The sequence below is a fragment of the Jaculus jaculus genome, chromosome 7, assembly GCF_020740685.1.
Source record: "Jaculus jaculus isolate mJacJac1 chromosome 7, mJacJac1.mat.Y.cur, whole genome shotgun sequence".
In the NCBI taxonomy this organism is placed as follows: Eukaryota; Metazoa; Chordata; class Mammalia; order Rodentia; family Dipodidae; genus Jaculus; species Jaculus jaculus.
In genome coordinates this window covers 20,006,794-20,031,649 of record NC_059108.1, presented here as the reverse complement: position 1 = coordinate 20,031,649, position 24,856 = coordinate 20,006,794, and the positions used below count along the sequence as shown (strand labels likewise).

The 24,856-nt window shown below is 38.8% G+C and overlaps 1 long non-coding RNA gene across 2 annotated transcripts in view; it reads left to right on the top strand.

Moving 5' to 3' along the window:
* Window positions 1-24,423, top strand: part of LOC123462036 — a 31,832-nt gene extending 7,409 nt beyond the window's left edge. For both annotated transcript variants that reach the window (XR_006638056.1, XR_006638055.1), the window contains exons 3-5: window positions 21,900-22,067; window positions 22,722-22,813; window positions 23,519-24,423. This is a non-coding gene — a long non-coding RNA (uncharacterized LOC123462036). The remainder of the gene's footprint in view (window positions 1-21,899; window positions 22,068-22,721; window positions 22,814-23,518) is intronic.
* The last annotated feature ends 433 nt before the right edge of the window (window positions 24,424-24,856 follow it).

The following is a 24,856-nucleotide window of genomic DNA, read 5'->3' as shown; positions in this document are numbered from 1 at the left end:
TATATATGTATGTGTGTGTGTGTGTGTATATATATATATATATATATATATATATATATATATATATATACATATATTTATATTTACACATATATATATGTATAAAATGCTTATTTATTATTTACTTACTTAGAGAGAATGGGTATGGCAGGACCTTCAGCCACTGCAAACAGACTCCAGAGGCCTGTGCACCCTTGAGTGCATGTGTGACACTGAGCACTTGTATCATGGCATCTGGCTTACATGGGATCCGGAGATTTGAACATGAGTTCTTAGGCTTTGCAGGCAAGTGCCTTAAACACTAAGTCATCTGTCCAGTCATAGGAACTTTTTACTTTTTATTTTATTTTTTATTTTCAAGCTGGGCATGATGGTGCACACTTTTAATATTTATTTATTTGTTTATTTTATTTTAATTTTTTTTTTGTTTGTTTTTTTGAGGTAGGGTCTCACTCTAGCCCAGGCTGACCTGGAATTCACTGTGGAGTTTCAGGGTGGCCTTGAACCCATGGCGATCCTCCTACCTCTGCCTTCTGAGTGCTAGGATTAAAGGCATGTGCCACCATGCCTGGCTTTATTTTATTTTATTTTATTGATTATTTCCATTATTGTAAACAAAATCCCATGATAATCCCCTTCCTCCCCCCACTTTCCTCTTTGAAACTCCACTCTGCACCATATCCCCTCCCCCTCCCAATCAGTCTCTCTTTTACTTTGATGTCATGATCTTTTCTTATTATGGTGGTCTTGTGTAGGTAGTGTCAGGCACTGTAAGGTCATGGATATCCAGGCCATTTTGTGCCTGGAGGAACACATTGTAAGGAGTTCTACCCTTCCTTTGGCTCTTACATTCTTTCCACCACCTCTTCCAAATGGACCCTGAGCCATGGAAGGTGTGATTGAGATATTTCAGTGTTGAGCACTCCTCTGTCACTTCTTCTCAGCACCATGGTGCCTCCTGGGTCATCCCAAGGTCACTGCCCTCTGAAAAGAGAAGGTTCTCTATCCAAAAGTGAAAGTAGCAGTAATATATGGGTATGAACATTAAGAGAAGTAATTACCAGGCAGTTTGGTGAACAAAGTATATACATTTAGCCAGATAGCAGAAGACATTAAAACCCTAGGTCTCACGACTAACCCTGTTGTAAGTTTTCAGTTTTAAGGATGTATTCTCTCCCATGGAGTGGGCCTCCAGTCTAATGAGAGGGTGGTTGGTTTTCCCCATAACAGACATGCCACTATTACATCCATTGGCTCATTTGGCCTGGCTGGCCAAGTGTAAGGCTTGCAGTGTCCACTGTTGAGTATCTTCACTGATGATTTCTCTCTCTTCCATTGAACTGCATGCAGCATGTTTTTTTTCCAGCTTTCTGTCAGCTGGTCTTCATGGAGGAGTTCAGCTCAGCTCCAGCAGGATTTCTCAATGACCTTGCAGCCCAAGTATGTGGAGTCTTCTGCAATAGGGTCTTACCATATATTCCTGGTGGGAAACTCAGGGTCTTCACAATGACCTGTAATGTTTTGGGGGCATCAAGGACCTCCCTGGCCAGCAACTCACTGGAAGGTATCCCATCCCTAGCACTGAAAATTTTCTTTTTTTTAAAAAAAATTTTGTTTATTTTTATCTATTTATTTGAGAATGACAGAGAGAGAAAGAGGGAGGGAGGGAGGGAAGGAGGGAGAGAGAGAGAGAGAGAGAGAAAGTGAGAAAGTGAGAATGGGCCCATCAGGGCCTCCAGCCACTGCAAACAAATTCCAGATGTGTGTGCCCCCTAGTGCATCTGGCTAATGTAGGTCCTGGGGAATCGAACCTTGAACCGGGGTCCTTAGGCTTCACAGGCAAGTGCTTAACTGCTAAGCCATCTCTCCAGCCTCTGAAAATTTTTATTAACAACTCTGGCTCCTGTGAGTCCATTGTCCAAAAATGTAGGTTTCCATGTGAGTTATTTATATCCTCTTAGGTTTTGATTAGCCCTCCCTCCACCTTTCCTTTACTTAATCCATTTAGCTGAAGGACAGTATAAGCTTCCCTCTATAGTATACTACCTTCAGAGAGCAATTGATTATCCCAATAACTATGTGCCACTATTGTACTTATGAGTACATCTTGCCTGGCTGGCAGATTTTGTAGCTTGCAGGGTCTATTGCTTTCTCACACTGTAGATGACTTCTATCCTCAAAGCACTTTGCATAGTGCATTCTGATAGATAGCTCACAGGGAGCTGACTACTCTCCCAATTCTACCTTGATTTCTTAAGGTCCTGAGACCACTTTCTGTGGTTTACTCAGAAATAAGGTCTTACTATCTACTTCTTGTGGGTAACTAAGTGCTTTGGCAATGGCCTGTATTTGGGATGGAGGCATTGTCTTCCCCAACCAACAGATCCCTGGGAGGGAGGGCCGGCCTGGCACATTACTGGTACTAAGATTCACCTGCAACAGTTTATTGTTTTAAAGTAAAGCTTTCTCCACCCAAGCAGAGTATTTCTACCTGAACTATCCCTCCCTTTCACTCTCTTTCTCTCTAAGAGTCATGACTTTTAACTAAGTAATAGAGGTTTTCATAGTCCTTATTAATGCTATCTTTAGTTTTATGAATACCCTCTCCCCTCCCTCACTTTCAACCTTTTCACTCCATACAAGAAAGTAAGGCTACAGGTTATGGGCTTAATTCTTATCACTTTTTTTAGAATATTATCTAATGATCTCGTTCTTAAGCTCTACCTTACAAACCTTATTTTAGGCTACTTGAATAGTTTTATTTTACCAATTTCAAGTTATATCTAAAGTTTTTTGGATTTTGTTGCAGTCAGGTTTGTATCATTGGCAGAAATCAACTGACCAAGAGCTGCTTGTGGGAAAAAAGGTTTATTTTGGCTTATAGACTTGAGGGGAAGCTCCATGATAGCAGGGGGAAATGAGGATATAAACAGGGTGGACATCACCTCCTGGCCAAAATAAGGTGGACAGTAGCAACAGGAGAGTGTGTCAAACACTGGCAAAGGGGAAACTGGCTGTAATAGCCATAAGCCCACCCCCAACAATACACTTCCTCCAATTGGCATCAATTCCCAAATCTCCATCAGCTGGGAACCTGGTATTCAGAATACTAAATTTATGGGGCAACTTAATCAAACCACCACAAACTTACATGTTTCTTTTCTTTTTGTTTTCTTGCTTTACATACCACACAGATATGGCAAGACCCATATTTTGTTCTAGATGGGTTCTATAATTTTACTACTTAGTAAACCATGCAAGTAAAAAAAAAAAAAAATCTTTGATTCTCCCATTCATCCTTGCTTGTCTTTTACATAACAGTTTATGTGTTTTGTACTTTTACAAGCATTATCAGGCCTCTTAAGGCACTATTATTTCTTGTTGATTTGTGATATAAGCATTGCCATTTTTAAAGCTTTCAGATACATTTTGTTCTTTCTTGTGGAACCCCATTTCCATTGGGGATCGTTTTCAATCAACCTCAAGAACTTTATTAGGTATTTTCAAAGGTTTATATAGAACTTATTCTCTTTTTCTCTTGGTAGAAAGATCTGTGTTTCTTGAGCAATTTTTGCAGTATATGTTCAAAAAGTATTTAACTATAAGACACTCATTTTTGTCTTTCTTTTGCTGTTTACTTTCCCTTTCTACTTAAAATCTAAGCTTATTTGAAGATTTTTCCTATTCTACAGTGAGTCTCATAATTTTGTTGTTGTTGGTAGAAATAAGCTTTAATTGCTGCTTCTAAGAAGATGAAGTACATTTTTTCTGGGGTTGAGGTTTCTTGTGTGCATATTAATATGGTTTAGTGTGATATTTCTACACATGCATGCAGGAGTTTAGATTGTCATCAGGTTGATTATGTTTTATGGATTATTTCCTTTGATTTATTCTGGCTTTGCTCATTAATGTTCTTCCTTTTCTCTTCTAGTTTTCTTTACCATCCCAAACATAGTTATTTTTAAGATCGTATTTTCTATTGTTTGATATTCCATAGTACTATTTCAATCTTTTCCCTCTGTTTTCCCTGCCTTTTCACTTGTTGTACTTTTCTGTCACACATATTGCTCAAAGAGTTATAGATTTCCAAACTAGTGGTCTACCCCACAGATATAGTGTGGCTGCATGATTTTATACTGGTGTCCTCATAAGCACCAGATAGCAGCTTTACTGAGACTTAGGAGATATCTATTTGCCTCAAATGCGTTTCTTCTTCCAGCTAGAAAAATTATCTCCTAACAACTCCAGGACACTGAGAAGTGTCCCTCAGCTTTTATTGCATAGTCTAAGCTGGGACAGGCCCTATACAGTCTTGACAGAAACACTTAGCAGTTTTCTCAGTCCTCTACCCCGAACGTTGTGACTTCCAGGTGTTTTCAGCTTTGCTCGTAGCCCCCACACAGCTGGCATCTACATCTGATGATACCTTGAGGAGAGAATACTCACAGGCTTGTTGCGGTTCCTTCTGCTGTAACATATTCTCGCAAATAGGCTCAGCCATGTTGTTAGATGACCTACTGTTTTGGGACATAAGACCTGGTGCTGGGCTGGGGTACAGCTCTGTGTTCAATACTCAGCACCATAAAAAAAGCTTTCATGGTGCTGAGGAGGCTTGTGATGTACTAGGAGAAGAGTCTCTGGAAAGGCAGCAGGGTGAGCTCAATTGTAGACATAGGGCAAACTTCTCAACTGGGTTCACTTGATCTTATTTTTTTAGGCTTCTATGGTAGTTTATAACATGAGTAATTATATATAATATATATCAATATATGTATGTTTTATATACTGATATATTTATAGATAATCCCATAGACCTCAGCTCCAGTGGCCATCAAAATCCCAGCTGGCCTGCCTTGTTAATACAGTCTTTCTCTGTTCATAGAAACTCTGATCCTTTAAATTAGAAAATGTACACAGTACACAGAAAAGCAGCAACATTGTTGAGATATAAAAGAATTTTGGTCCTTCTGGTGTTCATTTGTTTCTATTCATAGTTAAATACCCAGTCCCATCATTGACCTGTAGCAAACACTGATACATTTTCTGTCCTTATAGATTTGTACTTTACAAAATGAAATATGTGGGAATAATACAGCATGTCACCTGTTGTCTTGCTTCTTTAACTTCACATATTATATTTTGTATTTTCTACATTACTTTGTGAATCACCAGTGGGTTTTTTGCAGAATATTTTTTCATATATATATATATATATATATATATATATATATATATATATATGTAATCAGTTTGTTTACCCATTAAGAAACACTTTGGCATTGTTTTCAGGTTTTTTTTGTTGAATGTAAATAAGGCTGCTATAAATTTTTCTATATATTTAACATTAAAATAAAAATATTTCAAATGATTTTTCTGGCTAATACTTAATTGTAATCTCAATAAAGTTTATTTTCTCTAGTGGCCTTTGACAAATAACTCATAACACTTTATAGTCTCCTAGTTGTTCAGTTTTGTGTAGTCAGTTTCTTTGCACTCTTAGGATCTCCTCAGCTAACTAGATCTAACTTGTAATGAAGTGCCTAGTGGTTGAGGTAGCTAGGAGGCATGACATAAAAACACTCATCTTTTCTGCTTTGGTATGTGTGATCATGTTTTTTTTTTTAAAAAAAAAACTTATTTATTTATTTGCAAGCAGAGAGCAACAAAGAGAGAGAGAGGGATACAGAGAAGGAGGGAGGGAGAGTGTGAGAAAGAGACAGAGAGGGAGGAGGAAGAGAGAGATACCGAGAGGGAGGGAGAATTAGTGTGTGTGAGAGAGAGAGAGAGGCAGAGAGAGAGAGAGAAAGTGACAGAGAGGGAAGGAGGAAGAATGAGAGAGAGAGAGAGACAGACAGGGAGGGAAGAAGAGTGACAGAGAGACAGAGAGAAAGTGAATGGGTGTGGCAGGGTCTCTAGCCATCGCAAATGACTCCAGATGCATGCACCACTTTGTACATCTGGCTTTATGTGGTTGCTAGGGACTAGAACCCAGATTGTTAGACTTTGTGGGACAACATCTTAACTGGTGATCCATCTCTCCAGCACAAGTGTGATAATCTTGATCTCAGAGGTAATCCCGCAGCTTCTACCACAAGAATTAAAACAAGGGCAAAGAGAAAATGCAATGAGCTGAAACAGCAGCTTAAAGAGCTGCTGATTAATTCATGGGAAGTAGCCCATTGTTCAAAAAAAGTGATATTAAAATTGTTTTGTGACAATTTAGTTTAAGAAGAATGTATGTTCTTGAGTTCCTAAATTCATATTCAATAACTTTGATGGTACTTCATTCTAAACTCAGTATGGTACATTATTTTGGAAAATTTACATCTATAGAACACTTGGGAGCTCAGATGAAAAACCAGAATTATAGTAAAAATACCTTTTTAAATCTATGAAATGGATAGCATACAGGACTTTCAGTAAGATTGAGTAAAGAAATCAAATTAGAGGCAGAAAACTTATACTTTCCAATGCTTGAGATTTATACTTGTAATCTTCTTACAATGTATATAATTTTAAAACTATGCTAGTATCTAGAATTTATGATGTTTTGGTACCTTGCTCCACCATTTTTCTATACTTAAACCTGACATTGTCAGTATCTTCTTTGATACCTCACTTATTCATAATGATATATAATATGATCAATTTCAATATGAAATCAAAATTTATGCAAGCAAGATATTCTGACTTTGGACATGGCATTGCTGTATACTCTTTTCTACTGAGCATAATGTTAAAACTGAGGAGATTATACTTTTAAAAACTCACTGGTTTGAGGCTCCTAGACAGCATGTAACATACCTCACATTTGGACGGCTAACGTTTCAACAGAAGGAAAAGGTAGCATGCAGTTTCCACGTCCATCTTAGCTCTTTTCCATAGGGTCGTTTCTAGTTTATCTCTTGGGGAAAGAAAGGTTAAATAGCAATCAGAGCTATGTGTATAGAAAGAAACTACTAGCTATGCAGAAAGAAGGTGGAGTTTGATGTTTCCCAAATGACTAAAATTTAAGCAACAGATACACAGAGAAAGGGAATTGTAGAACCTATTCTAAAATTCACATACCAATCATTAAGTCAATGGATAATCCTCCCTGTGCATGTGCCAAAAAAATTTGTAAATTTATCAGGGGTAAACAGCCTGGAGTCTAAAACACGAAACTGAAATTTTAGCATATGCGTGATTCAATTTGATATTAAAGACCAGCTGATACATATCATTAAGTTCCTACCATGGCCAGAATGATAACAGTGACAGCCCAAAGGTGAAGGCCACTTGTAATATTACAGCCAGGGCAAAACCTAAATATATGCTTGACAAGATCAAGGAGACTCTTCAAGGCTGGATCAGTGATTTAGAAGAAATGGACTAAAAATATATCCAGATGATTCTCAGAAAGGAAAAATAGTATATAAAATATTTAAAAAGGGACATGGTGAAAATTTCTAGTTTACCGTCAGTCATGGTTAAAAATATTTGAAAAGATATCAGATGAGAACTTCCATAGACCAATGAAAGCTACAAACATATTTGAATAGCTTTATGGTTGTAAATATTTGCAAAATATAAAATAATTTATAAATAAATTATTAGTATTAATAAATGAATTAAATAGTTATGGCATCAAGGTGAACATTTGCAACTCAATGATATTTGTTGATACCTTACTAAGGTACAGAATTTATTCATAGGTAACTCTTTTTAAAAATATTTTATTTTTATTTATTTATTTATTTGACAGAGAAGGAGGGAGAGAGAGACAGAGAATAGGTGCGCCAGGGCCTCCAGCCACTGCAAACAAACTCCAGACACGCGCTCCCACTTCTGCATCTGGCTAATGTGGGTCCTGGGAAATCGAACCAGGGTACTTTGGATTTACAGGCCTTAATCACTAACACATCCCTCCAGCCCTTCATAGGTAAATCTTTTAAAACTGTAACTTTCTTCCTTTTTGGATAAGGAGATGATTTAATAAATACCTATTTTCCACTGGGTCTACTTTCTCTCTCTCTCCCTTTCTTCTTCTTCTCTCTCTCTCTCTTTAATTTTTCATACTTTGAATTTTTATTATTTGTTTATGAATTAAGATGGGTTCTCATTCTGTAACTGAGGCTGTCCTGAACTCACGGAGTGCCCAGGCTAGCCTTAAACTCATGGTAATTTGCCTGCCTCAGCCACCTGAGTGCTGGATCACAAGTTTGAGCTACTACAGCCAGTAAAATATGTATATTTATAGGTAAAAATGGCACATCTGATCTAGCCATATGAAAGCATCTGCTGCTATGTCATTGCCTCCAACTGCTCTTCATGCTCTGAAGAATGGGTACAGCAAAATCTCTAATTCTTCACTATCGTAGATAATGCTGCACTGGCCATTATCATGTATGTTTCCTTTGCACATGAGTGATTATTCCCCAAGGACTGACACCATAATTATATGCTAATCTATTGATTTTTTTTTGATTTGATGATGTCTATTTCTTCTGATAAAGTGGAAGCTCCATAAGGGTAGAAATAGGTTGTGTTTTGTGCATTACTCTGTGATTATTATGTAGCCCAGTTGCTTGAGAGAAAGGAGTGGGGAAATATTCATTGAATGAATCAGCCTGAAAGGTTGACTAGGGACATAGTACATAGTTTTGCATCATATTGAAGTTTTTGAAAGTGTTTAATTTGCATTTATGCCATCATGAAGTCATAGAATATGTATTGTTGGGTTACTTATAAGATGATCTCAGTTCTACTTGGATTGTTACACTTATTCTTAGATTGCTTTTTTTTAAAATCCTACTGAGCTTTTGCAGTGACTAAATAGAATAAATTAGTATACCTTTAAACAAGGTTTGTTTATAGCAATGTGTTCAGGAATCCATAAGAACTCTGGAGAGATATCTTTGTTCTTGCACAATGAGAGGAATGTAGGACTTTAAAAAAATCAGTTAAACTGGAAAATGTCAAAGAAGAAGGTAGTACAAGGTTTTTTAATATCTCAAAGAACTGTCTTGAGCACTAAATGTAGAAACACCACTCTAATAAATCAAATATGGGCAGATGGTCAAACAGTTACTATGTGTTGGAGAAAGAACCAGGTCTCTACAAATACCCTTATTTTTGCAAGAAAGTAAAGCTATACTTACTTTGTTCCTTTCTTTACATACTTTAAACTCTTACACCTGTGCTGCAAAAAAAAAAAAAAAAAAAAAAAAAATCATACCATGTATACGTTGCTGATTTCTCAGCATATAAATAAATGCTTGGCATAAGTTGGTAATATAAAAACTATCAAAAATCTCAACAATGGAACTGGGTAACATGCTGTCATATCAGAATTTTACTTTTGAAAATGTTAATGAGCTTGCCATTAAGTAATAGCGGGAGTTCTAGTCCTGGAATCCGTATGTTTGTTAGCAGTCCCCAGGTGTCTGAGTAACATAATACCATTCATTTGAATCTCTGCATAGTTAAGCCATCTGGAACAGCTAAGTACCAGAAGCTATAAAATTATTCGGGATTCTGTGCAGTAGAATGCCATTTGTACTATTGCAGTATAAGTGGCTCTCACAGACGTGTGATTGGTAGGTCTGAAGCAGTTCCTACCTACAGATAGATATTGATGTCCCTACTGGTAGTGGCTCCTTGGTATTACGTTCAATAAACCATCATTTCTAAGCTGTTGTCAATGGGATGTTACCCAGAAAATCTGCTGTTTCATTTCATTTCAGATTTTGCATATTTTGTGATATGGTCCTTTGATTGTAACATGGCATAAAAATGTATATACTTGGCTAAAAATCACAGACTTGCATATCAACTGTGGTAGTGTTAATCAGGAAAAAAAAAGAATCAAAAATTATTCTAAATAAAAGTTAGGCTTTTGTATTAAAAAAAAGAATCAGAAGTTTGAGAGGAACTATAAAAATCTTTGATTTTTTAAATAATAACTTAAAACAAGTATGAGTAAAGATACATATCCCAGAAACAAGAACTACCAGAAATCCCATGTGCTCCAGTACCCAGTGTACAGCACAGCTTCCCTGAGCTTAGCACATCTCACTGGGATCATAGTAGACAACTCTGATTGAAAGCTAACCCTTCTTCACATATAGAGGATCATTGCCAGACTAAGATTTATTTATTTGCTTATTTATTTACAGGAAAGAGAGAGAGAGAGAGAGAATGAATAAACGGGTGCACCAGGCCATCTAGCTACTGCAAACGAACTCCAGACACTTGTGCCACCTTGGGCATATGGCATACATTGCTTCTGGGGAATTGAACATGGGTCCTTAGGATTCACAGACAAACACCTTAACCACTAAGCCATCTCCAGCCCCAGACTAGGATTTAATGGTCATTCAAGAAACCTTGACTGAGGCTGTGACTTGGGCTTGGTGAGTGGTGCTAAGTGGAGGTGCCACCCCACCTTTGGGCGCTGCTCTACACCTCACACCCTCTGTTGGCTCTGTGAACTTCTGATTGCTTCAAACTCTGCAGGGCATCTGAGGCCATGAACTCCAGAATCAGGTGGCTGAAATTTCAAACTTGCATCTATTCCTAAAACATGCATATAATAAACATTTAGGGAGCAATTTTTACTGTGTAAATTTCCAAGCATTAAGAAAACAAACAAGTGTGTGTTGGGGGGGGGGGCAGGCTGGAGAGATGGCTTAGTGGTTAAGGCATTTGCCTGAGAAGCCAAAGACTCAGGTTTGATTCCCCAGGACCCACGTAAGCCAAATGCACAAGGGGCACATGTGTCTGGAGTTCATTTGCAGTGGCTGAAAGCCCTGGCATGCCCATTATCTCTCTGTCTGTCTCTCTTCTCTCTATCTCTCGCTGCTTGCAAATAAAAAAAGAAAACAAAAAGAAAATGAACAGATGAAAAGCAATAGCAAAGGAAAACTATCCTGAAGTAGCCTTCAGCCTGGTGACTGTTATGGAAATGTGAGTAAGCTGCACAGTAAAAGGCTAGGCGTGGGCTGCAGAGGTGGCTTAGTGTTAAGACGCAGAGGCCCTTGTGTGACAATTCTCTCTCTCTCTCTCTCATTAAAAAAAATAGTGTGGGTTAAAGTGGAGAAAGGTGTTTTGGGAGCATATTGGGAAAAACGACTAATTCTGCAAAGGTCTGGGAAAGGCTTTCCAGAATAACAAGTACTGGAGACAGTCACCCAAAAGTGAGTTCATGACTCTTCTTAGCTAAGCAAAAAATCATTTTAGGAAAAACACACAACAGAAGCTCCCAAGGAAGGTATTCAATTTTCTGAACTGTGTGATGCTTTTTAGTGCTAAAACAACCATTGCATATATTATAGTTAAACACTTGAAGTAAAATAGAATACTTTTTCTCAGGAAAGAAGGTGATTGACTTTAGCTTCAGGAATCTTATCAAGTAGTTGCTTAAAACATCATGATTATTTGATTTTAATACTCTTGATGAAAGTTCATTTCAGAGCACTAAACTGAATCTTAAAATTTATAGCACTTGCCTTGGCGACTTTCCTTAAACTCAGAGCTTTGTAACTACAATATCTCCATGCCTGTATTTCCATGATGGACAAGCTTTCTCTTTTAACTACACATGCTCCAGGTCCACAACTTAAAATGGACACCAGAGTCATCAGACTTCTGAGAATCGGCTATGAGGAAGAGAGTGCTGTGGTTTGGGGACACAGCATGTGAGTATATGATAGACATCGTCTACTGAGAGACTCAGGATGTGGTTGCAGCATAGAATATTTACATTAAAAACAGCCACCTACATTTTAAAAAGTAAATGTTTCTATGACAAACACAGTGTTTAAACCATGTTCCGTAGGATTTCAAGAAGTAGCTATTCATAAAAAAATGGGGGATAAGGAAAATGTCCATAGAAAGAGAGGATTTCGAGAGAGAAAAGAGAGCCTGGACTTTCTTGGTAAAGAAACTTTCAAGGGCTATAGTTAAGTGCTTGATTGTATCATGTTGTAGGAATCATCTATAGACATGTTTGCTGTAGTAGGGAATCATTATATACCATGCATGCATGTTAAAAAGAGCTCTAGTCTACTGGATGTCTTAGAGCTTTATCTTAGACATGAGAAAGACCAAGAGAAACTCTGGAGCAGGGGTTGACATGCCCACAATACAATGTAGGACAGACTGAAGAAGGAGTTTCCTATGGAAGTCTCAGTAGCAAGGAAGAAGCAGAGAGACACACCTGGGATGTGGTCTGGAGAAGGAAAAGGATGTCCATGGGGACTGAGAAGATTTCTCACTAGTTAAAGGCTCTTGCTTGCGAAGTTGGATGGCTGGGGTTTGATTCCCCAGTGCTCACATAAACCTAGATCCACAGGGAAGTATATACACCATCTAGCATACCCATATTCCTTCTGTCTTCCATTCTCTTTCACTCTTTCTCTCTCTAATAAATTATATATATATATATATATATATATATATATATATTTATAAATTATATATATATATATAAAGGGCATCAAAGAGAAAGGCATTAGGGAGAATCCACAGTGCCTCCTTCCTTCCTAAGGGGTTCCTCATCCACTTTGCCTTTGAAATGCAGAATTTCCTAGTCCTTTTCACTTGGGGCCTGCTCTCTGTTCTCTAGTAGCATCCTCATGATGTTATTCAGTAACATGCTTCTTCTCTTAGAGAAAAAATGATTGACTTTTAATAGTTCACAGAAGAGGATTTTCTTTTTAAATCAAAGGAATGGAATTGATAGTAGAATATCAGTCCTGGGGCTGACGTAGAGTCTCAAGTTAGGACATTAGGCCCACTGGATTTGGGGAAGTACATGCTGGCAGAATTAACTCGTATGAAGGGGTGCTGAATCATTAACAGAGTAGCACAGAAAACTCCGGTAGACATCTAGTACTAGAACTTACAAACTCACGACCAGCCTTTATCATCCCATATCTTTGTTATGATAGAAGAAATTTCTAGTGACAATCTATGCCTTTGAGTGTGCCATTGTCCAAAAATTAGGTTTCTATATGATTTATTAATCCCCTCTTGGATTTTGATTTACCACTGAATAGAACTCCATTGTCTAAATGTGCCACGTCATCATTATTCACTCATCCTTTCAGAGACGTCTAGGCTGGTTCCATTTCCTAGCTGTTGTGAATAGAATGGCAAGAAACATGGATGTGCAAGTATCTCTAAGGTAGTAGGATGAGTCCTTCAGGTATATGCCTAGGAGTGGTATAGCTGGGTCATATGGTATATCTATTTTTAGCTGTCTCAGGAACATACACACTAATTTCCATAATGGCTGTACCAGATTGCATTCCCACCAATAGTGTAGAAGGGTTTCACTTTTTGTACATCATCACCAGCATTTGTTATCATTTGTTTTCTTGATAAATAGCCATTCTGACAGGAGTGAGATGGAATCTCAAAGTAGTTTTAATTTGCATTTCCCTGTTGGCAAAGGATGTCGAACACTTTTTACACTTTTTTAGATGTTTATATGCCATCTGTATTTTTTCTTTTTTTTTTTTTTTTTGTTTTTTTGAGGTAGGGTCTCACTCTGGCTCAGGCTGACCTGGAGTTCACTATGTAGTCTCAGGGTGGCCTCGAACTCTCGGTGATCCTCCTACCTCTGCCTCCCGAGTGCTGGGGTTAAAGGTGTGCGCCACCACGCCCGGCGCCATCTGTAATTCTTCTTTTGAGAACTATTTAGTTTCATAGCCCATTTTAAAATTTTTGTTTATTTTTATTTATTTATTTGAGAGTGACAGACAGATAGAGAATGAGGGAGAGAGAGAGAAAAAGAAAGAGAGAGAGAGAGAGAATAGGCACACCAGGGCCTCCAGCCACTGCCAATGAACTCCACATGCATGTGCCACCTTGTGCATCTGGCTTATATGGGAACTGAAGAATTGAGCCTCGAACCAGGGTCCTTAGGCTTCACAGGCAAGTCATAAACTGCTAAGCCATCCCTCCAGCCCTCATAGCCCATTTTTTAATTGGGTTATTTGATCTCTTGCTTTGTTTCTTGAGTTCTTTGCCTATCTTGGACATTAGTCCTCTGTCAGATGTATAGCTGGCAAAGATTTTCTCCCATTCTGTAGGATGCCTCTTTGCTCTATTTGCAGACTACTTTGCTGTACGATAGCTTTGTAATTTCATGAGGTCCCAGTGGTTGATTAGTGGTTTTATTTCCTGAGCAACTGAGGTTATATTCAAAAGTCATTGCCTATGCCAATATGTTGAAGGATTTCCCCTACATTTTCCTCTAGCAGCTTCAGAGTTTTGCATCTAATATTAAGGTCTTTGATCCATTTCAACTTAATTCTTGTGCATGGAGAGATATAGGGATCTATTTTCATCCTTCTACATATAGATATCTAGTTTTCCCAACACCATTTGTTGTCTGTCTTTTCTCCAATGAGTATTTTTGGCACTTTTGTCAAAGATCAGGTGGTTGTAGCTGCTCGGACTTACATGTGGGTCCTCTATTCTGTTCCATTGATCTACATGTCTGTTTTTTTTTTTTGTGCCAATACCATGCTGTTTTAGTTACCATGGCTCTATAATATAGGTTAAAATCAATTATGGTGATACTTCCAGCCTTATTTTTGTTGCTTAAAATTATTTTTTATATTTGGGACTTTTTGTGCTTCCAAATGGATTTTAGGATGATTTTTTTTTTCTATTTCCAGGAAGAATGTCATTGGAATTTTGATGGGGATTGCCTTAAATGTATAAATTGCTTTTGGTAAGATTGACATTTTCATAATATTGATTCTTCCAATCCAAACATCATAGGATGTCTTTCCATTTCCTGGTGTCTTCTGTACTTTCTTTCTTCAGAGTTTTAAAGTTTTCATTGTAGAGAGCTTTCATTCCCTTGGTTAGGATTATTCCAAGGTACTATACATTTTTCTTTTTGAGGCATTTGTGAATGGGAGTGATTCCCTGATTTCATCCTCAGCATGTTTGTTGTTAGTATATAAGAAGGCTACTGATTTCTGTGTGTTTATTTTGTATCCTGTTACATTGCTAAAAGTGTTTCTCAGCACTAATAGTTTGCTGGTAGAGTCTTTAGAGCCCTTTATGTAAAGAATCATATCATCTGCAAATAATGATAACTTGATCTCTTTCCTTTCCAATTTGTATCCCTTTTATACGTTTCTCTTGCCTTATTGCTACAGCTAAGTCTTAGAGTACTGCTTCTGAAGTAATGGTAGGGGAGTGTGGGGTGTCTTTGTGAGTGACATAGGCATTTTTGCCTCTTGGCAGGAGGTGACTCAGGATTTAGGTACTGGGTGTTTACACCATACAAAACTTCTACTGAGTCATGTCCTTTGGGCTCTTGTCCTATGTTTCATGAATGGAACACACAGACTGCACAGAGTGAGGTTTATAAAGGTCTCATTGTAGAATTTCAGGGAAAGAAAGAAGGCAAAGCTCCCTTCTGTAAGGCAGGAGGGTGTCCTGAAAAACAAAATAAATACAAGTGGGACAGTGCACACACTTGTCTTATTCCTGATTTTAGTGTAAAAGTTTCAAGTTTTGCCCATTTAGCATTATGTTGGCTGTGGGTTTGTCATAAATAGCCTTCATTCTGCTGAGATCTGTTCCTTCTATTCTGAGTTTCTGTAGTACTTTTATCATGAAGGGTTGTTGGATTTTGTCAAATGCCTTTTCTGCATATATTGATATGATCATGTGGTTTTTGGCCTTCAGTCCATTTAAATAATGTATTACATTTATTAATTTTCCTATGTTGAACCATCTCTGAGATAAAGCATATTTAGTCTGGGTGAATGATCTTTTCATATATTCTTGAATCATGTCTGCCAACATTTTGCTAAGGATTTTTCCATCTATGTTCATGAGGGAGATTGCTCTGTAATTTTCTTTTTTTGTCCTGCCTTTGTCTGGTTTTGGCATGAGGGTGATGCTGGCTTCATAGAAGGAGTTTTGTAGAATTCCTTCCTTTTCTATTTTATGGAAAAGTTTGAGAAACATTGGTGTTAGTTCTTCCATGAAGTTCTGGGAAGATTTCACCAGTGAATGCATCTGGCCTGGACTTTTTAGTTGGGAGACTTTTTTTTTTTTTAATAACTACTTGAATATCTGTACTTGTAATAGGTCTATTTAGGTGTTTAATTTCATCTTGATTTACTTTTGGTAGATCATATAAATCAAGGAAATCATCCATTTCTTCCAGCTTTTTAGACTTAATGGAGTATATGTTCTTAAAGTATGCCCTTATAATTTTCTGAATTTCTTTGGCATCTGTTGTAATGGTGTCTTTTTCATCTCTATCTATTAATTGTGTCTCTTCTGTCTTTCTTTTAGTCAGATTTGCTAAGGGCTTGTCAATCTTTATCCTTTCCAAGAGCCAACTCTTTGTTTCATTGATTCATTGTATTTTTTTGTTACTATTTCATTAATTTCTGCCCTAATCTTTGTTATTTCTTCCCATCAATACATCTTTGGTTGGTTTTGTTCTTCTTTTTCCAAGGCCTTAAGATGAACCATTAGTTGTTTACTTGTGACCTAATTTCTTAATATAGGCACTTAAAGCTATCAATTTTCCTCTTAGGACTGCCTTCATTGTAGCCCAAAGGTTTTGGTATGTTGTGCTCTCATCATTTGATCCTGTGAATTATTTTATTTCCTTGTCCCACAGTCTTAATCCTGTCAACTTTGAGGTTGTGAGTTCTGGTGTGAAATGTGTTCCCAGTCATCCCTGCCCCGAATAGTGACAGAAGAAAAAGGCTCTCTAAATCAGGAAGTGTCAAAGACAACAATAGTCAACACCAAAATGCAGCTTATTTGAGAATAGTGATGCCATCCACAGATATATAACACAACCTTCTCTGAGATGGAAAGAGAGATTAGCACTTCTGGTGCCGGCCTATACCTGCCTTTGTGTAAGTTGGCTCTATTCCCTTTTGGGATTGCTTCCAGTCTCACCAATGCCGAGTGCCCACCTCGGTTCCTCTCTATGGATCTATGGATCTATGGTCGCTATGGGTCTGGTGTTCCAATCAGCTGTGCTGGATGCTCTGTGGCCAGGATCTGCATGAGTTCTCTGATGGTTGAGGGATGGGAGAAGGCGGGATGCCAGGAGCTGTGCGAGAGCTTCTCCCTGTTGTGATTTCCTTCAGGAGCTGCTCAGCTAGCCACTGCTGTCTTCTCCTTCAGGTTCCTTGACTTTGCGAGGAGATTGATGTGAGTGGAAAATCCCTCCACCTGGCTTCTGCCCCTGGCCATTGGTGTATCAGCAGGATTCTGGCCAGTTTCTTCCTTTCTAGAAGATCTGAGTCTTTCTTCCTTTGCTGTGGCTAATAAATTATACACCATCAATTTTTTGGTATAAAAGTGTATTATGCTGTTTTTCTGCTTATTTCTCTTGTTAGGCTCCTTTGGCATGGCTACTATGTGTTCATCTTACCCGAAAGTCCGAAAGCACTGGGTTCCTGTCTTCCGCCATGTGCCTACACACTGCCACATCCCCTCTGAGGATGTGATATTGCTTGAATTTTTCTGATCAATCCTGTAAAAACACATCCACTGATAATCCATTGGATATGTAACCATGTCTACATAGAGTTGTGTTGTATGGTTTTGCCTGGGATGGCAAATGGCCAACATTTAGTCCTAGATTGGGCACTGACAACAGACCAAAAAAATGATCTCACCCAAGTATAACTTTGTGAACTTACAAATGTACTGGTGTTTTCCACAGAAGCATGGCCAATGGATTACATAGAGGAGAATGGGTGACTCAAAGGCAGCTGCATGGCCAACATGCAACTCCAGTAAGCGTGAAAGCCAGGAGAGTCACATCTCTGGAACTGCATGTACAAGTTGGAGGTGTCTTCACTAAAGATAATTTCCTCTCCCCTGAGGCAGCCTACTGCTTTTTTAGTGTGATGAGGGCACTGTGAATCTTGTAACCTTCTGACCTTCCTGAGCCTTATGTTTCATTAGCTTCCTGAATCATTTGAGCCTCCCTCCTTCTCCCTCTTACAGAAGCAAAAGTTTCAATTCATAGGAATTAGCTACACAAGACATTAGAACCAAAATCTGCAGAGACCATGTGATGAAATGCTTTCATTTTACAGATGAGAAAACAGACACCATGAAAGGTCTATTACATTGGCTAAGGTTACAAAACCAGCTAGTGTACTGTCTGTGAGCCTGTGTCGCTCTATAACATCCTCTAAGGAAATGCTGATGATACAGTAGTAGCCTGGCTGTGAGTCCATATTACTGTGCCATATCCTCTAGGTCTTCTAGGGAACTGGTGATGATACAGTAGCCTGGCTGTGAGCCTGTATCACTGTATAACACTGTATAACAACCTTTCTCTTTGGATGGGGTGATGGCTCAGTGTATTAAGAGCTTGCTGTGCAAACCATGAGGACCTGAGATCAGATCCCCAGCACCCACTTAAAATCCAGGTGTGGTGGCATGTACCTGTATTCCCAGCGCAGGGGAGGCAGATAAAAAGAGGTTCCCTGGAGTTTGCTGGTGAGCTAGTCTAGATGAATTGGCAAATTCTAGGTTTGGCATAAGACCATGTCTCAAAATGTAGCAGCATATCATGGGAAGACACACCATACCTCTGGCCTCCACATGCACATGCACACATGTGCACATGAACCATTTCCTACATAGATGTGCCTATACACATCTGAACATGAATATAAGTATATTTGCACACTACACACTCATATGTATGCAAAACATCTCTCCTCATACCTTGCATTTATATAGCAATGACCCTTTATTCTCATTTGCTTTTTATAGAGTCAGTAACCTGCAGTCAGCCACAACTATTGCATGCAAAATCCCAGAAATAAACAGCTACTCAGTTTTAAGTTGCAAGTTGTTTCAAGTGGGGTAATAAAATTGTACCTTCCTATTGAAAAATAGTTCACTCCTTTGTCAATCAAATCCACACTTTTCATCGTACCTATCCATTTGTCAGCCATTCCATAATATAAGGGGCTTGAGTATCTGTGTCAAATCCTAGAATGAACCCACGGGACAGTGCTGGGAGGTGTGGTTGTGTAGATCTATCTGGCAGCAGGGTGACTTCTCTTTGCCCAGTTTAAAAATGTCTTGCCTCTGTGATATTTGTCATGTCACTTTCCTTACTTGGATTATTCATCTGCATTTTTTTTTCCTTCAGATTCAATGTACTTATGAGGAGCACTAGTTTTATTTCTTTGAAACTTTTCCTGATTACTTTGAGACAGAACTTGTACCTCTTCTGTAGCTCCATTAAAATCTATGATCAATCTTGTAGAAGTTGTCATATTCTGCCTTAAATTATGCGAGTTAGTAATTCTATCTTTCTCACCCACTCTTCACAGATCAGGGTACATCGCTAATGACTGGATGGAAAGTTATTTGCACCTGTATTTCTAAAAATATTTATTTATTTATTTATTTATTTATTTATTTATTTATAAGAGAGAGAGAGAGAGAGAGAGAGAGAGAGAGAGAGAGAGAATGGGTATGCCAGGGCCTCCAGCCACAGCAAACCTACTCCAGATGAATGTGCCCCCTTGTGGATCTGGCTTGGTGAGTCAAACCGGGATCCTCTGGGTCTGCAGGCAAAATGTCTTAAATGCTAAGCCATCTCTCCAGCTCTTTTTTTTTTTTTTTTTTTTGTTGTTGTTGTTGTTGTTGTTGTTGTTTGCTTTGTTTTTTGTTTTCTTAGGAAGGGTCTCACTCTGGCCCAGGCTGACCTGGAATTAACTATGTAGTCTCAGAATGGCCTCGAATTCATGGCAATCCTCCTACCCTGCCTCTCCAGTGCTGGGATTAAAGGCATGTGCCACCTCACCTGGCTGTACCTGTCTTCTTTAAGGCACAAACCATTGCTCATTAATGTAGTCAGGTCATTCTTTTCAGGATATACTGAATGTTTTTGAGTATCTAGTACATGGACAAGAAAAGTTATGTAAGGCTACCTACATACACTGACAAGAAGTGTGATGCATTTTGTGGCTCTGGCCTAGTGTCCCTAATCAGGCATTACATGCATCCTCCCTCACCGTGAGAAAGAAGGCTGGTGAGGATCCATAGCTACCTGCTCCAGAGAACTGGGCTGGGGGTGGGGGGGAACAAGTAAGTTCCACTCCTTCCTTGTGATCATCACAGGCCATGACTTTCTCAGACACCAGCAGCTCAAAATAGGACCAGTTAAGTGATATAGCTCATGGCTGGAAATTCTCTGGCTTTAGCCTGTGGGATGACTGTAGGCTCTGATGATCTTCTGGTACAGCTCTCTCCTCTGTCCTGCTGTACTTCCTTCACACCCTTTCTTGGCTTTTTTTTTTAAAAAAAAAAAAAAAAACATATGTTATTTATTTATTTGAGAGAGAGAGAGAAAGAGAGAAAGGGAGAGAATGGGCACACCAGGGCCTCCAACCACTGTAAATGAACTTCAGATGCATGTACCACCTTGTGTATCTGGCTTATGTGAGTCCTGGAGAGTTGAACCAGGATGCTTTGGCTTTGCAGGCAAGCGTCTTAACTGCTAAGCTATCCCTCCAGCCCCACATCCTTTCTTTGGAGAACATTCTCTCAACAAGTCATGTGAGTAGTCCTTACCTTACCAATGGCAAGTGAGGCTGGTCTACAACATCTCAAGGTCCACACCCAGCAGCACACCTTCTCCCACAAGGCTCCACCTCCCAAAGGCTCTGCCAGCTGAGGAGGAAGTATGCAGCTTCATCACAAACACAAGAGGCTGGGGTGGGGGAGGGCCTGCAGTTTACATTCAGACAGCCACAATGTGTATTTGCTTTTCTTTATCAGCTCCTAGACAACCTAGAAAAAGGCTGAATTTTCCCTTCAGGATATCACACACAAGTGAAGGATGTTGATATACAAAATATCAATCTCATCAAAAGAAATATGTACTTCCACGGTCTGCCCCATGTGGCTGCAATTGCAGTGGGATGATGATACTTGTCCCTATGGGGGCCTCACAGGGCCTTTGTTAATAGGAACAAAAAAGGAAGTACCTTGATCCTATGCAAAGTGCATGTTAGGTGAAGCATTGTGGGGAAGAAAATATATCCTAAATCTTCAAAACATGATATCCAGTGTGAGTTGATCCTTAGTTTTTGGTCTCCTAGGGAGGAACTTCTTTCATAGCTGTAATCTCTCTTTTTGTGGTAACCAGTTTTCTCTCAGACACTAGATTCTTAAAGATCTGTTCTGAGATACTACGAGTGTACTCTTGTTATTATAGTTCACACAGGGCTCATTTTCCAACACTCTGTGTGGCAGAATTAGTAGGACTTAGCAGCATCAGGATGCCTTGTTTCTGTAGGGCCCAGGGTTCTGCCTAATATATAGCACATAGTTAATTAACATAAGTGGTAGAGTTAAACTGGAAATGCAGGTTAGAGGTACATGAGAAGACTGTATGTTTCAGGATGGAGATAAATTAATCCTGTAAACGCATGTCAAATTTAAGCAACTTTGCCTTAGTATAAATGATGGACTGTAGACAGGGAAATAATGATTAGTTTCATTTCTTGAGTACTGACTGTTAAAAACTATATAAAGTGCCTTGAAAAGATAAAGTTATTTTTTATCAACAGATAAACACTCTAAAATGGGCAATGTTTCCATCCATGTTATAGTTATTTATGAGAGAGAGAGAGAGAGAGAGAGAGAGAGAGAGAGAGAGAGAGAGAGAATGGACATTCTAGGGCCTCTAGCCACTGCAAACAAACTCATGATATATGCACCATCTTTGCATATGGCTTAAGAGAGTTCTGGGTAGTTGAACCTGGGTCCTTAGGTTTAGGTTTCACAGGCAAGCACCTTAACTGCTAAGCCATCTCTCCAGCCCTCCATCCATTTAATAGACAGTAAAAATATTATTTTGTTGTTAATTTTCCCAGGTTATGAAAATATTAATTACATGGCTGATTGTTTGGAATGAGACATGTTTCTCAGTGGTGTAGCTGCTGGTGAGCCTCCCATTCCACAGTGAATAACCTTCTACCCATGATCATGCACAGCAGTCCTAACTCAACTCAATGGGTTTTTAAAAGAAATAAAAGTCATGGGTAAGATGGGTGTTAATGGGGGGGGGAGGGATAAGGGAGATTAGTTTTGGGGAATAAGGTCAAAATTCATTGTCTATATGTATAAAATATTAAAATGTAAAAAGATATTTGAATAAGCTTATTAAGCAGCTATTTCAGTATCTGAGAGAACAGACTTTTAACCAGAGAAAGAACCACCAGAAGGTCTCTGTGTTGACACATTTCAAAGGTCAGAATGAAGACTGAATCCTGGAAAAGAAATGGAGAGAAGGAGGGGGAGGTGGGGAGAGAGCGAAAGAGAGTAAAGAGTATAGAACCTGGAGAGCTTTGGTTATTTTATTTATTTATTTATTTTGAGATAGGGTCTTGTATATCTCAGGTTGGCCTCAGACTTACTATGTAGGGAAAGATTACCTTGGATTTGTGACCCTGCTGCCTCCTCCACCTCAGTACTGGGATTACAGATATGCACCATCCTACCCAGTATATGAGGTGCTGAGGATCAAACCCAGGGTCTCAGGCATCCTAGGCAAGCACTCTTAACAACTGAACTAACTTATGAGCCACAAAATGAAATGCCTTTATCTGTACATGACAAAACTCTATTTGGAGAATTTAGAGCTGAGGTACAGCAGATACATTCTACATTTGCGAGTACTGTTTGATGCTTTCTAGGAGCAGGAAGTAAGAGTGGACACTGAAATACCCATGCCGGGGACTCTGCAGTATGGAAACTATGGTGTTGGCTTGGGCTAACCATTATAACTGTGAGTAAAACCTAGAACTTTCCAGACGTATGTATGTGAAGTTAGACTCAACGGATTTACAGGTGCTGTGGAGAGGTGTTATCAGAAAGGTGTGATCCTTCAGGTTAGTGTTCTTCCTGAGCAACCAGATGAATGGTGGCCTTATCTGTCAAGCCCAGAGTTACCAAATGAAAAGCATGTTTACTGGGAGTGGAGAGTACATCTGCTTTTCACATGTGAACTGTTATAACCTTCTACATGCACCTGGAGATGTTGGATGGGCACATGGATACTCAGGTATAGCATTCGGAGGAGAGGGAAGGCAGAGGGTTAGCACTGGGGAGTGAATGTTTGAAGATAGTGCTTTAGAATCAATCCCCTAAAGAAGTATAAAGAAGGCATAATAAGGCACTCTCACACTGAAGTGTCAGAAAAAGGAGAAGGTGCTAGAAATTGAGATCAAGAAGGAATGTTAGGAAGGGAGGAAAGAAATAAAGGAAGTATGTATAGTCCTATAGGTCAAATAAAAAATATTTTTTAATAGGGAGAGTACTCAACTGTTTTACATAAAATTATATTTACTACCTATTTCTTTAGGAGACTATCTAGGGATATATGACTTTAAAAGTAGCTGATATGGAGCAGGTTATCTTTAAAAAGTATGTCCTAAATGTAGTCAGCTCTGACAATACCCTTTAACTCTGTTTGTTGTTTATTGTTGCCCAGTTTTTAGAGAGTAGGAAAGCATGACCTCTGAGAAATGCCAGGTTACTCGAAAGAACCTATTGCGCATGAGGGTGGTGTGAGATTGGACAGCATCTGCTCAAGGACTCAGAGCCTCTCATCACGGAAGCATAGCTGTATGTGTCGTACGCAGGGGAAGACATCCTAAAAGATGACAGAACAAATAATGCTCGGCACTGATACTCCATTCCAGTCAGCAAACCTTTGGAAGAACTCTAGGGAGTGTCTGGGACTAGGCTATACTACATCTACCAAGAGGAGAAACATGTATTGCGATCTTCAAGCCAGAGATGCTTATTGTGAACAATGATAGCTTGTCAGAGAAGGCCCTGGACCCAGTACCAGAAATAATTTGCTACCCACAGTGAGCTGTTGATTGGAGGAGGGACCTACGTGGTCCCCAAATCATGACAGGCTTCTGTCAAAGCACTTGATTACCTACTTGAGGTAAAAGGTAAGACCCTATTGCTGAAGACAACATATGCTACTGGCACAGAATGTGGAGAGACCTAGCTGGAATCTGGAAGAGAGCCAGTTAGCTCTTCTTGTGCTGGAAATCATTACATGGGCCATGGGGGGGGGGGGGGGGGGCCAACAACATTTGGAGCAACCAGGGTGTAAGCTACTCAGCTACTCAGAAACAAACGCTCTGAAAAAATGTCATGACTTACATGGTTTTATTTTCTACCTGTTTTTAGAAGGTAAGACCGATCTTGTGATCGCCTAAGATAAACTCACCAAGAGAAGATCAAGAAAACAGAACCACCATTTCTGGGCTTTAGCTTTTCTCATCTAAGCAGCAAAAGCAGAATCAGATAATTTGTAAGGTTATTTATAAAAATTGGCTTTGAAGTATCTAAAAGGAGAAAGTAAGCTTATTCAACTGAATACACTAGGAGACAAAATTAGCTCTGATATTTTAGGAAAGCCAAATTTTATAGAGGCATTTATTGTTAAATCATAAGTATTTGTAAATAATTTGAGAAATTAACAAGTTGCTTTTGAGGATTAAAATGGGTTTAATGAAATCAATCATATGATGGCTAAGGCAAAAACAAAAGGAGTATAGATGCCAAGTTGTGATTATCCTCTCCACAGGATCTACTCATCTTCCTACAAAGCTTTTCAGTATAGAAGCAATTCAATGTTGATTTCTTTTCCCCATGGTGTTAGGAAGTTGTTTCTTTCCATGTGTTTATTAGTGATACAATTCTCCGTACTGGAATGTTGTTAGGTTTTCCTTCCTCAATTAACATAACCTAAAATCTTCAAATATGTCATTATTTCTCTAATACTCAAGGGTTGGTTTCAAACAAAATA